The sequence below is a fragment of the Trichosurus vulpecula genome, chromosome 1 (genome assembly GCF_011100635.1).
Source record: "Trichosurus vulpecula isolate mTriVul1 chromosome 1, mTriVul1.pri, whole genome shotgun sequence".
Taxonomy (NCBI): Eukaryota; Metazoa; Chordata; class Mammalia; order Diprotodontia; family Phalangeridae; genus Trichosurus; species Trichosurus vulpecula.
The window spans coordinates 525,244,370-525,258,796 of NC_050573.1; the positions used below are offsets into that span (position 1 = coordinate 525,244,370).

The 14,427-nt window shown below is 40.8% G+C and overlaps 1 protein-coding gene across 2 annotated transcripts in view; it reads left to right on the forward strand.

The window, feature by feature from the left end:
* Nucleotides 1-8,990: 8,990 nt before the first annotated feature.
* Nucleotides 8,991-14,427, forward strand: part of RADIL (Rap associating with DIL domain) — a 111,792-nt gene continuing 106,355 nt past the window's right edge. The window contains exon 1 of one of the 2 annotated variants that reach the window (XM_036741237.1): nt 8,991-9,221. The gene's annotated coding sequence lies outside the window, so the exon portion shown is untranslated. Of the gene's footprint in view, nt 9,222-12,159; nt 12,258-14,427 lie in introns of those variants that run through there. The other variant, XM_036741236.1, reaches the window with a different exon arrangement.

A 14,427-nucleotide genomic window follows, 5' to 3' on the forward strand; every position in this document is an offset into this window, starting at 1 on the left:
ATGAAGGGTGAATAGCATTTTCAGCCCTCAAAACATGTTATAAAGAATCAGCCTTCAAAAACATCTGGTATTGGTTAAAAACATAGAGAGCTAAATCAATAGAACAGAGTAGACAAGGGAGAATCAGAAACACTAGAACTCAATAACCCAATGTTTAATAAAGTGAGAAATGTAAATTTCCTAGGGAAAAATCCTTTATTTTATAAAAATTGCTGGGGAAATTGGAAAGCAGAAATTGGCAGAAATTAGGCTTAGATCTACACCTTAACACCATATTCCACAATATATTTTAAATGGATATCTGGCCTTGATAAAAGATCATACTGTGAAAAAAAATTTAGAAGAGAAGCAGATTGTATACCTCTCACAGCTATGGGTAGGAGATGTATTCTTAACCAAACAAGAGATTGAGGTAATTACTAAAGATAAAATAGATAACATCGATTACATGAAACTAAAAGGCTTCTTACAGACAACATGAATGCACCTAGGATAAGAAGTGAAGTGGTCAAAGAGGAAAAAACTTTGCATCAAATTTCTCTCATAAAGGTTTGGTATCCAAGATATATAAGCAATAAATACATAAATAAGACGAATAGCCATTCCCCAATGATAAATAGTCAAAGGTTATAGACAAATAGTTCTCAAAAGAAGAATTGTAAAGTATTCAAAACCACACAAAACAATGCTCCAAATCCCTAATAATCAGAGTCGATCAAGAGCATATCAAAACAACCTTGAGGTTTTGCCTTGCACCTCGCAAATTGGTAAAAATGACCAAAAGTAGCAATAATCAATGTTGGAAGGATTGTGGAATGATTAATATATTGTCGGTGGAGTAGTGAAATGGTACAATGATTTTGGAAAGCAATTTGGAATTGTTCAAATAAAGTGACCAAAATAGCCATACTCTTTGATCCAAATTTTATTACTGGGTTTATATCCCAAGGAAGCCCTCAATAAGAAGAAAGTCTTCATTAGACTCCAAAATATTTGTAGAAGCACTTTTTATGATAGCTAAGGATTGGAAACAAAGTAGGTGCTCATCAATTGGGGAATGGTCAAATTCTGGTGACATTAACATAATGGAGTATTACTGTGCTGTGAGAAATGTGTGTGATGAAAACAGAGAAGTATGGGAAGATCTATATGAACTAATGAAGTAAGCAGAAGCAAGAGAACAATACACATAGTAACTACAGGAGTGTAAATGCAAAGAACTACACACTAAAAAAAATTAAAAGTAGATGTGACACAATGACAAGCAGGACTCAAATGAAGAGATAGGAGAGCCTGCCCCCAACTGACCCTTTCATGGAGATGGTTGGTCCACAAATGTTACACATTGCACATGTTTTCAGACTTTTTCAATGTATTGATTAGTTGTGCTGATTTTTTTTCCTTTCTAAAGAACACTGTTATATGGGATGGTTCTCTAGGAGCAGAGGGAGAGAGATACTTGGGATAACTATGAAATAGAAGCTACCAATAAAAACTTTTTTTTTAAGTGCTCAACACTGCTAAATCTTGAGGATACAAACACAAAAAAGAATACAATCCTTGCCCTCAAGGAACTTATTTCTTACTAAGGCAGTGGTTCCCAACTTTTTTGTTCTTTAAACCCCTTCAACTAAAACAACAATAAAAAAGTGACCCCCCCGGGTAATTTAATATACACAATATCCATATATCTGATATTTAATATGCATAATATTTTTTAGATTTATTCATTGTTTTCAATAACTACAATGTTTGCTCCCCAAAGCTCCAAATGAATATTTACATTATAGAGTTATAATTCCAAAATAAAGTTTTATTCTACCTAGAATTACAAAAACTCTAAATATAAAACTCTAATTATAAAAAAGATTACAAATATATTACACGAGACATTCTATAAGAATTAAAACAAGCCAGCAAGACCTCAAATGCTTATTATTTTCAGTGAGAATTCATATTGAATTTCTTTATTTTACCAATTTTATTAGCTGTAAATAACATTTTTTTTGTTTTTGTTTTTTTGAGGGGGGAAGGCAGGGCAACTGGGGTTAAGTGACTTGCCCAAGGTCACACAGCTAGTAAGTGTGTCAAGCGTCTGAGGATGGATTTGAACTCAAGTCCTCCTGACTCTAGGGCCAGTGCTCTACTCACTGTGCCACCTAGCTGCCCCTGTAAATAATATTTTTAATGAAATAAGTTACAACTTGGAAGATATTTAACATAATGTAATAAATATATGTGAGCTTAATTTCAAAGTTGGATTTTTAAAAATTTGAACAAAGGTTTGCAGTATTTGGCTCATTTCAATAAACATTTATTAAGTGCCTACTATGTGCCAGACACTGTACTAGGCACTGGGCACACAAAAAGGGGCAAAAGACAGTCCCTGCCCCTAAGGAATGCACAGTCTAGTATGGGAGACAACATGCAAACAAACATATACGAAGCAAGCCATATAGGATATGTAGGAAATAATTTAAAGAGAGAAAGCATTAGAATTTAAAAGGGTTAGGGAAAGCTTCTTGTAAAAGGTCAGATTTTAGTTGGGACCTAAAGGAAACAATCTGACTCCAGATCAGATTAACGCAAGACAAGACTGATAAAATCTTAAGTCTGTTTCTCCATCACGTTTATTCCTTTATTTTGATTTAAAACAAGAATGAAGTGAAAATACTTGCTCACAAAAATATGTGGTGGAAAATGGTAGAATTTTAAATCTCTTTTGCTGATAGAAATTAATTTTTTATTTTTAGCCATCTAACCAATGGATGAAAATGAATAGCTGATTACAATATGTTTACTTTTCTACTGGCTAATGACAAGTGCTGTGCTAAATGATAAGTATACTTAAAATCCATTTGTATATATTGCTTCATTTTTTAAGCTGTTTCCATACAAATTCATCCTTGTAAGCAAATAATCTCTTCAGACCTGACTTTTTTCTCTTCTATACTGGCACACTGCCTGAACTCTCATAAAAACTCTACTAAACAACTGACCAGTGTTGCCAAACACTTGAAAAATGGTTGAAAATCTGCCAAATAGAAGAAGAGTAACATAAGTGGTGGATAGGTTTAAATCAGAAAACAGCATTAATGCTTCAATAAGAAGCAATATAAGGTTTACTTCTAGAGGAAATTTATGATAGTCCATGATGGTTTCATAATGGCCTGCAATACACATGCCCAGTGATCATGGTTTTCAAACAGCCTGACATTTGTGTTGCAGGAACACAAATGTTCATTACATCTTGTTCACATGATTACATAGTTGATGAGGTACAATTACAGGGTAATACAGAGGAAAAGGGGAGCTACTCTGGTGTAGTGTATCTGACCATCCACTGGGAGTTGATTTGCTCTGTAATGTCAAATGCTTGTGGCAGTTTGAAAACAATTTGATGACAGGTTGAGAAATTGCAAGGAACATGTTGCATTTAGTTAGAAGCAATCAGTTTGGTGTACTTGCTTAACACTGAAGTCACTGTACACATGATCATGGAGGCTTCCACTCATTGCAGAAACAACTTTATAATGCTTTGAACATGCACATGCACATGTTTGTTGCCAGGAAAAATATATTTGTAACAATTGGGCAGGGTTTGTTTTAACTTCATAAGGCACTATTAATTTTTAGTGGACCATCATCATGAACCTTTTAGGAGATCCCAATCTACTTGAAGTACTGTCCTAAGGGAAGATAGAACATACAGGGTCGAGGAACCCATGGAAGGGAATTTCATTCTGGGGAATATGAAAGTGTGACTGTGGGGGGCATCTCAAGTCGGCATCTTCTATGGATGCTGATCTGGGTGGAAAGGTTAGCAATGGCAGGCAGATTGTGAGACAGCCTGGGTTGATGGCAGTAGGGGATGTAAATCTGAAGCATAGTAGCTATAAATAGTTCAGTGGACCAGTAGCACATGCTCTTTTACCAATCAACAGGGATGGATCCTAAGGTGGGATCTCCAAAGATGAATGGATTAACTCCCGCTAGACACAGATGCATGGATTGAAGAAGGAGGTATGGAGTCAAGATCTCAGGTGCAATGTGAAGGGTGCTAGTTCAAACGAGGAGGAGCAGTTCAGGGGCAATGAAATGACATGGGTGGATAATTGGATGGAATATGAAGCTGAACCACGTCGGGGATACTACCATTCTATCAGTGCCTGAAGTTCACCCTTGATTCCCCTTTCTACCTTATGACTCCATAATCAGTTGCCAAGTCTAGTCCAGTCTTCTGCCATACAATTTCTTAAATACCTCTCTTCTCCATTGTTCTCTGCATCTAATTTATCTGCTCTCTACTACATCCTCCACTCAGCTTTAAAAATTATCTTTTTAAGGCACAGGTCTGACCATGGCATTCCCCTGCTGTAAAACTAATGGCTCCCTACTGCTGCTAGAATAAGTTTTCTACACTCTGACTCCCACCTGCTTTTCAAGGTTATTTGACATTATTCTTTTGACCTATTAGCAGTTCCTAGAACTTAGGATTCCATCTCCTCTCCCCATGCTTTGCGTCCCATGCCTTGAATGTGGGACCCCCACCTTACCTTCATTGTTCAGAATTTTTAGCTTTGTTCAAGGTGTACCCAGCTTACATGACACTTCTTTTTCTGATTCATCCCACCCCCACCCCCACTGTTTAATTATTGGTGTTCTCTCCTTCTTTAAATTGCCTATCTCTGTACATGTTACGTCTCCCCAGTAGAATATAAACTTTTTGTGGGCTGAGTTTGTTTTTTTTGTAACCCTAGGACTGAAACCCCTTCTTTGCGTGTAGTGGGTACTCAATAAACATTTGTGGAGTGGTAAGCGTTCAATAAATGTTTGTTGAATGAATGAAGGGAAAAATCCACATTGGATGATACAGAGTGCACATAGTAGGCGCTTGATAAATGTTTGTTGGATGAATAAAGGGAAAAGCCCACATCGGACAGTATGGATTCAGGATAGAGTGACATCCAAAGGATACAGGTTTCTTGCCAAACAAGTGCAGCACAATAATCTTCAGAAAAGTCACTTCAGGTTCAAGGTACTCTGTGGGGTCTCTTCCATTCAAAACCATAGTTCGCCAGCTGCTTTTTAATGCAATTTTTTAAAAACACAAGCTAACACAATCAGTTCAGAAAAGGCGGCATCCAATGCTAAAGTAAGCTGGGTAGTAGTGGAAAATATGCCCCATAAACTTGAGACACATTCTCCTACAAATATACCCTCACCCATCGATAGGTTTAAAGGACATGGAACCCGCCAGGGCCCATGCAGGGAAGGCAGTTCATACCTCTAATGTTGAAGCAAGCTGGGTGGTTTGATATACAAAAATTTCCTGACAACTTGAGCTGACCAAAAGGACTGCTGCAAAGGTGGTGGGGGCTGTCTTACCTGAGGCTTTCAAGTAGAAGCTGGACCATTAATAGGGGATGTTATAGAAGGGATTCCTATAGCTATAGCTAATATTTATAAAGCACCTACTATGTGCACTTTACAATTACTATCTCCTTCCTACTCTCTGAGGTAGCTACTATTAATAGCCGCATTTTACAGATGCGGAGACTGAGGCAGGAAGTTAAGGGATTTGCCCAGGGTCACACAACTATAAGTCTAAGGTCAGATTTGAACTTAGGTTCAGGAAGGGATCGGACTTGGGTAGTTCTGAGTGCCCTTTCACCTCTGAGGTTCTATGATTACCTAGTTAGAGAGTCTCAGAGTTAGGAATGATCACAGAGATCTTCTCAGTCATAGGATCATGGGATTTAGACCTAGAAAAAACCTCAGAGACCATCTAGTCCAACCCTTAATTTTACAGATAAACTGAGAGAGTTACCGCTGTTTTGTTCAGGATCTCAAAAGAGTCTGTGTGAGGTAAATAAATGAAATGTGAAGACTTCACAGGGGAGGATGTGTATAATATTCATATCTATTCCTACCTATATACAGGAGTGTTTAAAAAATCAAGATACAGGGAAGGGGAAGATTCTGAATGAGAGTCTGATGGCTTAGCCTCTGGGAAAGTTTACCCTGAAACTTTTTGTTCTTTCTTCTGGTTCTGGTTTAAAGATTTGCTCAGTAAGGATAGGGTCACTGTGACCTGTTTTTCTCCCCCTCCCCTTATCCTATTCTCCTTCTTTAGATTTATAGATGTCACCTCAGTTGTAATCATTAACTAAGGGAATGGGAATTGGAGTTTCTGTGCCTCAATTTCCCGGTTCTTTGTCTAGCTTTCGTGCTCAGATTGTAAGCCCACCTCTCAGCCAATGGTGAGAAGGGTCAGAAGTGGGCGGGAATTCTCTTGTGTTAGGTATAATTATGGGTGCCTAGCTCCTTGTAAAGCGCCTCCCTTGCTGGATTTGTTCTCGCACGGGATGCCCAATTCTCGAGAATTGAATAACATTTATTTCTGTTCCTATCCTGAGATGGCTCCTTATTAACTTTTAATTGGTGAGGGTCTTTCATCCCACACAAGTCCAAGGTAAGATCTGAATTCAAGACTCCTGACTGCACAGCTGATACTCTTTCTATAATACATACCATGCAGCTTCCTCAACCCCTTCATTTTACAGAGGAAGAAAATGAAGTCCAGAGATTGGTAGTATTTTGTCAAAGGTCACATAGCTAGTTAACAGAAGACAAAGGATAAGAAAACCTATGTCTAATTCCCATTGTCCAGCTCCTAACTATGAGTCTTGGAGCAATTCCTTTCTGAATAATAATAGCTAAGGTTTGCAAAGCACTTTCAATTTGATTCAATTCAGTTCAATAAACATTTGTGAAGTGCCTCGAAGGCACTATGCTAAGCTCTGGGGATACAAAAAAGAGGCCAAGGATAGTCCCTGCCCTCCAAGAGTTTACAATCTAATGGGGGGTGGGGAAGGAGAACAAACAGATACAAAGCAAGCTATATACTGGATAAATAGGAAATAATTAACAGAGGGAAGGTACTGGAATTAAGAGAGGTTGGGGGGGAAGGCTTCCCATAGGATGTGTGGATTTTAGTTGGGACTTAATGGAAGCCAAGGAAGTGAGTGGTTGGAGTGGAGGAGAGAATGTTCCAGGAATGAGACAGCCAGAGAAAATGCCCCTAGAGGAGAGAGGGATTGTCTTGCGTGGAACAGTCAGGAGTCCAGTGTCACTGGATCAAAGAGTGCCATTGCAGAGTATTGATCCTCACAACAACCCTGTGACTACGTACTCCTTTTGATCTGCATTTTACAGATGAAGAAATTGAGACTGAGGGAGTTTGAGCCTACCCCTGAGTTATGTAACCAGTAAGTTTCTGAGGAGGGATTTGAACCCTGGTGATGTAGGGAAAGAGCAGGGGACTAGGATCAGATCTGAGTTCACATCCCAGTTCTGCTACTGCCTTTATGACTTTTAGCAAGTCCTCTTACACCTGTTGGGGCCTCAGTTGACTCATCTGAAAAATAAGCTGTGGGACTAGATTGCCTTTAGGGTCCCTTCCAGTTTTAGCAGTAAATTAGTCAACAGGCATTTAATAAGCATCTACTCTGTGCCCCCTGGAAAGATGGCCTGTTTCTCATATGGCGTTAGGTGGTGCAGTGGATAGAGTTCTGGGCCTGAAGTCAAGAAGATTCATCTTCCTAAATTCAAATCTGGCCTCACACACCAGCTGTGTGACCTTGGGCAAGTCACTTGTGAGAGATGGGTAAAAAGTTAGGGAAAGTCAGGTTTCCACAGAAGACTTGAGTTCCACAGAATAATTGTCAGCTGAAACAAAGAAGGAGTAAAGATTAACCAGGATGAGGGTGCCCAGCCAATGGGAATACAGTTTGCGGTTTTGCAGAAACCACAGATTCAGGATGCCATCCAGGATGTCAGGAAAACTGGTCTAAACTGGCCAGATAACATCAGGGTTGAAGAGAAAACTGGGTCAAATGGCTATCACACATGCTTAATTGACTATTACCTTACACACCCATAGGGAGGAGTTTTCCGCCATTTTTGAACATGGGATGTATGTTGAGGAGAGTGCCAAGGAGTTGCACGTTGGGGGCATATAGGAAAGAGTGTGACCTAGAAGGGAACAGACAGATCGGTTCTCTGAAGGGAGGTACTGAGCTGAAGATGCATCAGTCCATGTCAGTCTAACAGAATAAAGCTGGTCTCACTCCCTTCCTAGAGAAGAGTGGAGTCCGCTCCTGGCCAGGAACATTTACCAAGTCCTTTGAATTCCTCAATCATAATAAATTGCCCTTGATACCTGAATTTCACTGTCAAGTGTGTTTCTAACACACTTAACCCCATTTGCCTCAGTTTCCTCCTTTGTAAAATGAGCTGGAGAAGGAAATGGCAAATCACTCCAGCATCTCTGCCAAGAAAACCCCCAATGGAGTCACCAAGAGCTAGACACAACCCAACAACTGTCAGGCCCATGCTAGGTGTTGGGGATGTAAAGATATCAGTCTTTGCCCTCAAAGGCTGACTTTATCTGGGGAGGTAACGCGAACATACACAAAAATGCATACAAAACAGATCCAGGGAAGTGAGGGAAGGGCGTGTGAGCTAGAGCCAGCTCAAAATCAGAGCTGATTGTTAAATTTGCATTTATACCTCAGAAATTGGCAAATGTTGCAAATCAGCACTTGATTTACTGTTTTGTTGTCTAGAATTAGGATGGTGGTGGGGAAAATGTCAATAACGCAGATTAAACTTAAAGGTGTGTCCCATGAACATTTTTTCCTCCCAGAGGGCTGGTTGTTAAACATTTACTAGCACAATATTGGGTGGGGGAGATCTGAAAAGCTTGCCGCATAAGATGACCCATAGTCGGTGTTGCAAAGGATTACAACCGGTTTTCCTCCTCGCAACTTTGTTAAACCCGATTATTCTATATCAAGTATTGTCAGAGCAATGCTAACCGCACTGCACCACGAAAGACTGGTCTGTGGGGATCCCACGAGCCTTTACTCGTCTGCCCCGCCCTCAAGAGCGGCTGTTCTGTCCAGGGGCCGGTAGGTGGCGCCAACGTCCGCTTCGCCAAACGGCCTCGGGGAGGTGGGATGCTGCCGGCTCAGCCTCTCTGCCCTTGCGCACGGAGGTGAGGAGAGAGGAGCTGGCACAGGGAGGCGAGGGGCGAGGGACCGAGGACGGGAGAGGAAATCGGACGCGGCTGGGCAGAGAGTGAGGACTCGCCGAGCTCCCGGCTGGGAAGGCAGCAGGGGGCGTCTGGCGCCGCGGAGCGAGGCCCTGGAAGGGCGGTGAGTAAGACCAACTTGGGGCCGCTCCCTGCGGAGGGGAGGGGGCTGTTTGGAGCGGGGGCCGGGGAGGTCAAGTCCACGTGCGTGTGGGAGAGCGGACGTGGCGGGGGGAGGGGGCGACATCGAGCGCGAGGCCGGCGCGGTACGGGGGTGGGGGCGCGCGCCGGTCTCGACGGGACCTTCCCCCTCCCGCAGCAGCGTGGGACTGGGGGGCCCGGGAGTCCGGAAGCCTTGCCCGCTCCGGGTCCCGACGGGCGTCCTCCGGCCTTTGACGGCTCCCTGGAGGAGCGTGGAGCCCGGCGACCTGGGTGGAAAAACCTATCACCTGGGCAGAGGGAAGGCCGGGCGAGCGGGGCGCGTGGACAGAGGAAAATTCCAAAGAGGAATGAGAGAAAACGGGAAGATGTGGGCTGTCCCCGTGCCCAGAAAGTGAAGACCGAAGGAGAGGAGAAAGTGTTGAAGGGAGGGATGTCTGGTTGCCATTGGAGACCAGACCTGCCCTCCTGACTGTACCAGCGGCACGGGCGAGCAAGTGCTGGCAGGTGGTTTTTATTAGGGGGCGCATACCCCCCGAGTCTGGAATTGGTTTTTATTAAATGTGATGGAGGTGCAACGAGAGAGATGGGGAAGGACCCTCTGTGTGTGTGTGTGTGTGTGTGTGTGTGCAAGTGTAAGCAGAGATACTGAAGTGTGTGCATGTGGGGAGGGAGGAGCTTCCTTAAATAACCAGGGGAAACTTCAGCTCTGAAAATGCAGGAGATGGGCAAGAAAGGGGGAGGGGGGAGAGAGAGAGAGAGTGAGAGTTTATAAGCAGGAGCACTGAAGTATGAGCGCGTCGGAGAGGTGGGGGTGGGGGGTGGGTAGCTTCCCTAAATAACCAGGAGAAACTTCCACTGTAGGAATGCAGGCAGGAGATGTTCTTTGCTGCCTTTCTAGAGGTGGCCTTTGACTTTCAGCTCTGGTCACAGATTCCTAAATTCGAGGAAAGTTAGATTTGGAGGAGACCTTAAAGCGCGAGTTTTTAACCTTTTTTGCAGTCTGGTGAAAAATGTGCATCCCTTCTGTTGTCTACATTCATAATTGAAGGAAATGCTAAAATTCAGTTAGCGGTTAGTGAAAATGAAGATGTGATTTTTTTTTCTTTGTCCAAGTTTATGAATCCCAAGAACCCTGCTCTAGAGAAAAATGCCTGGCACATAGTAGGCATTCGGTACTGTTTTGTTGATTGATTTAGCATGAAAGGAAAAAAAGACAGCACCAAAGAAAGGAGCCTGTGAAAACCAGTGTTTACTTCTTCATAGTTAATACTTAATGTGTGGGGGAAGTTTTGGTAAGTGGAGCACATTAGGGGAGAAGGGCACCTGTTCTCTCATGTTTTCAGAGTAGATTCAGTAGTTAATACAAATGAAGCTCTTAATTTTTTTTGCCAAAAAAAAAAAAAAAGCTATATCCTTTTCCCTCTGTGCCAACCAGACATGTATTTCCAAGCTCTGTGTCCATCGTGTTCAACAGAAGAAAACATTTGAAAAAAAAAATAGAAAACAGACCCTGGATTAGCAAATATAAGAGGGGCTACTTTGTTTAATCTCTATAGAAGAAACAGGAATATTTCAATATCATGTCTAGCATCACATGAGCCAAAGTTGGTAGTCAGTGAAGCAATTTCAAGTCTCTTAACTATGTAAAGTGTTTAATCCAAAATAGCTGAGAAGAATTTTTGATTACTCAGGTAGTACCTTTTCTAAAGTCATATATATACCAGACACTCAGAACTTTCATTTCTAGGAATTATTGGTAATTCTGTTGTTTTTATTTTAATCATCCATTGAAAACCCTCCTAAATAAATAGTCTTTCATAGCAGAAGGCTTTTTAGTTTGCTCTTGGTAATTTTTTCATTTGAAAAAAGCGTTGTTGTTGGAACCACAGAGATACGGGGACTTTAATAGGTGGTGAGAAACCAGAGTATACTAGCCCACACTTTTTATTTTCTTTACTGGCTGAAATCTGTAATGGGTTCCACATCATAGTTTTGGAACTATGGCTTGCCTCCACCCATCTCATTTGCACAGAACATTGCACCAACCCTGGGATGACTTCAGTCTGTTTTTCATCAGAAATTGGACTGTCTTTCAAGGACATGAGAAAAACATTCCCTAAAAGTAGCAATTACAAGTTTAATATAGGCGGCATCTTTGTACCACCAAACCAGCATATATATTTTATTTAAGAGGTCGGGGAGGAGAGTATCAAGACTCAGAGAAATAATCTGCTCACTCTTCCTAAGAAATAAACCAGATTACCTAGTGCCAACCCCATAGAGTTCTCATTGACTCCTCCTTTTGCACTTTTCCTCTTTTTGAATCTGCAGTATTTTTGACAAACAGCATGTTATATGCAACCTGTAATTACTCAAGAAAGTAGACAGGAGTAGAATGACTGTACTCTCAGCAGTTCCTCTCTTACAGAGTTGCAGTGAGACATTACTCAGAAAAATACTTTATCAAATCTAAAATATATGATAGTCCCAGTGGAGGTATTTGGCTTTGGTCCTATTATGTCAAAGACTTATGGATTTTAAAGGGGAGTAATAGACAGTGAATAGCATTCACTTTTTTTAAACATCTATTTTCTCCTGTTAACTGCCAAAATCAATTTAGCGGTATGTTTACAAAGCAAACTGCTTAAAAGGTGGGGCACGAAAGCCCTCTCGGCCTTATCTTAGTGTCTTGAGAAATTTTTAGTGTCAATTCTGACTTTTCTGACAATGGCTTTTTCCTACTTGGAGGTGATTGTTCAACCTGCCAGCAGTGTGTGGGGCATCATTTGGAAGGACTAAGGCTTCCAAAGCCATTACATTGCCCACCGCCATCCTTGCATTAGGAAGAGGCACTGCAGACCAAATGATATGTGTAAGACATTTTGTTTTTTTTGTTCCAGGAATATAGCAGATCTTCAGAAATGTACTAAATAGGCACAGACTTGCCCAGGAAGAAAAGAGTGAGCAGGTACACAGGACAACTTGTAAAGAAGTTGAGGTATGAAACATTTCAAAGTCCTTTGAGATTTTTTTAGTGGCTCTTAAGTAATAGATAATGTGAAAGGCAGAAGCATTAGAAAACTGTTATTCAGAACTGTGAAATTTCTTGTGGTGGTTAAGAAACGCTGATAGGCCAATCTTACTCTTTTCTCAGACTCCGAACCACCAGTTCTGAAAATTGACTCTGGAAGCCTGAAATGAGATATGATCGCTCTTAGAATTGGTGGTACTTGGGAGCTGTCAGTGTAACACACTGTCAGAAAGACATGTGCTGGCCACAAGAATACTAAATGTTTTAATTGGTGTTGAAGAAACCATGGCCAACATGCTTTCTAGGGCATGGGAAGGGACCAAGACACCTAATACACATTCCTTAGGTAAGCAAAACTTCAGGTCGATTTCTTTCTGGATTTCTTTCACATGTGCCCCTCCCTTCAACAAAACAAAGCTTCGTACACTCACTTTATTTTTAACCTATCTTTAGACTATCTGAAATACCTGTATTCAAACAAATTTTAGAAATTTGGGAAGAGAACTGGCTCCGAAGTCAGAAAACCAGTGTTTAAATACTTCCTTGGACTTTTTTCCTTTGGTTTTTAAATTTTTTATTGTGGCCAACACACTTAAAATTTTTTTAAATAATATTTTGTTTTTCCCCAATTACATGTAAAAATGATTTTAACATTTTTTTAAAAATTTCAAGTTACAAATTCCATCCCTCCCTTTTCCCCCTCCCCCCTCCCTGAGATGGTAAGCAATCTGATATAGATTATACGTGTGTAATCATGTAAAACATTTCCATATTAGTCATTTTGAGCAAGAAGACTCAAAAAAAAGTGAAAAATAGTATGCTTCAGTTTGTATTTAGACATTAATTCTTTGGAGGTGGATAGCATTTTTCATCATGAGTCCTTTGGGATTGTCTTGGATCATCATACGTCATTCCTACGTGATCACTGTACGATATTGCTGTTATTGTTTACGGTGTTCTCCTGGTTCTGCTGGTTTCACTTCGTGTCGGTTCACTTGAGTCTTCCCAGGTTTTTCTAAAATCATCCTGCTTGTCATTTCTTACAGCACAAGAATATTATAATCATACACCACAACTTGTTCAGCCATTCCCCAGTTGATGGGCATCCCCTCAATTTCCAGTTCTTAACCACCAGAAAAAAGAGCTGCTATAAATATTTTTGTGCAAATAGGTTCTTTTCCTTTTTTTTTTTATATCTCTTTAGGATACAGACCTAGCAGTAGTGTTGCTCGATCAAAGGCTATGTACAGTTTTATACCTCTTTGGACATAGTTCCAAATTGCTCTCCACAATGGTTGGATCAGTTCACAACTCCGCCAACAGTGCATTATTGACCTGGTTTCCCCATATCCCCTCCTACATTTATCATTTTCCTTTTTTGTCATATTAGCCATATTGGATTTTCAACCCTGATCAAGTCACTTAACCTCCCTGAGCCTCAGTTTCTTCAACTGTAAAGTGGGGTCAGACTAGAAGGCCTCTGAGGTCTTTTCCAGCTTTAGCTCTGTGATTCTGCGCTAGCACTTCATAGGAATTGGAGTATATAGCCATGTATCACACCTACTTGTTTTCTACATAGTAAGAGGATTCATAATTGTGAGCTTTAAGCAAAGAGTTAGGGTTGGGGGTAAGCCTCTCTTAAGATGTAGAATGTTAAGCAGCTAGAACTCATAAAACCTGGTAGGTAGGTGCTAATACAGGGCTATCTAGTGGAGTGATTAGTTTTGTTACATGCTCCTTATCATTAATTTTTAAAGAAAATGAATGGCTAAGACCTAATTACCAAAAGAGTTTTCATGATATATTTGACGGGAGGGAGAAATCCTCCAAACAAATGTAATTGAAGAGTACTAGTTAGCTAGAAACTAGGATCAAAGTGATTTTGTAATGTTGTAATTTCAGAGCCATAGCTCTCATTGGACTTCCAATTCCATAGGCTTTTTAGAAGAGTTTTTACCCCCTCTGGATAACTTAAGGCGTTATGAAATTGGAACATAGTGGTGCAGTCTAGTGGTCACTGGACTAAGAACCAGGAGATGTGAGTTTGGCTTTTAGGTATTCTATTTATTTATGGTGACCTTCAGCTATCTAATTCATAAATGGAGAGAAAAATCTTTTCTCCATATCCTTACTTTTA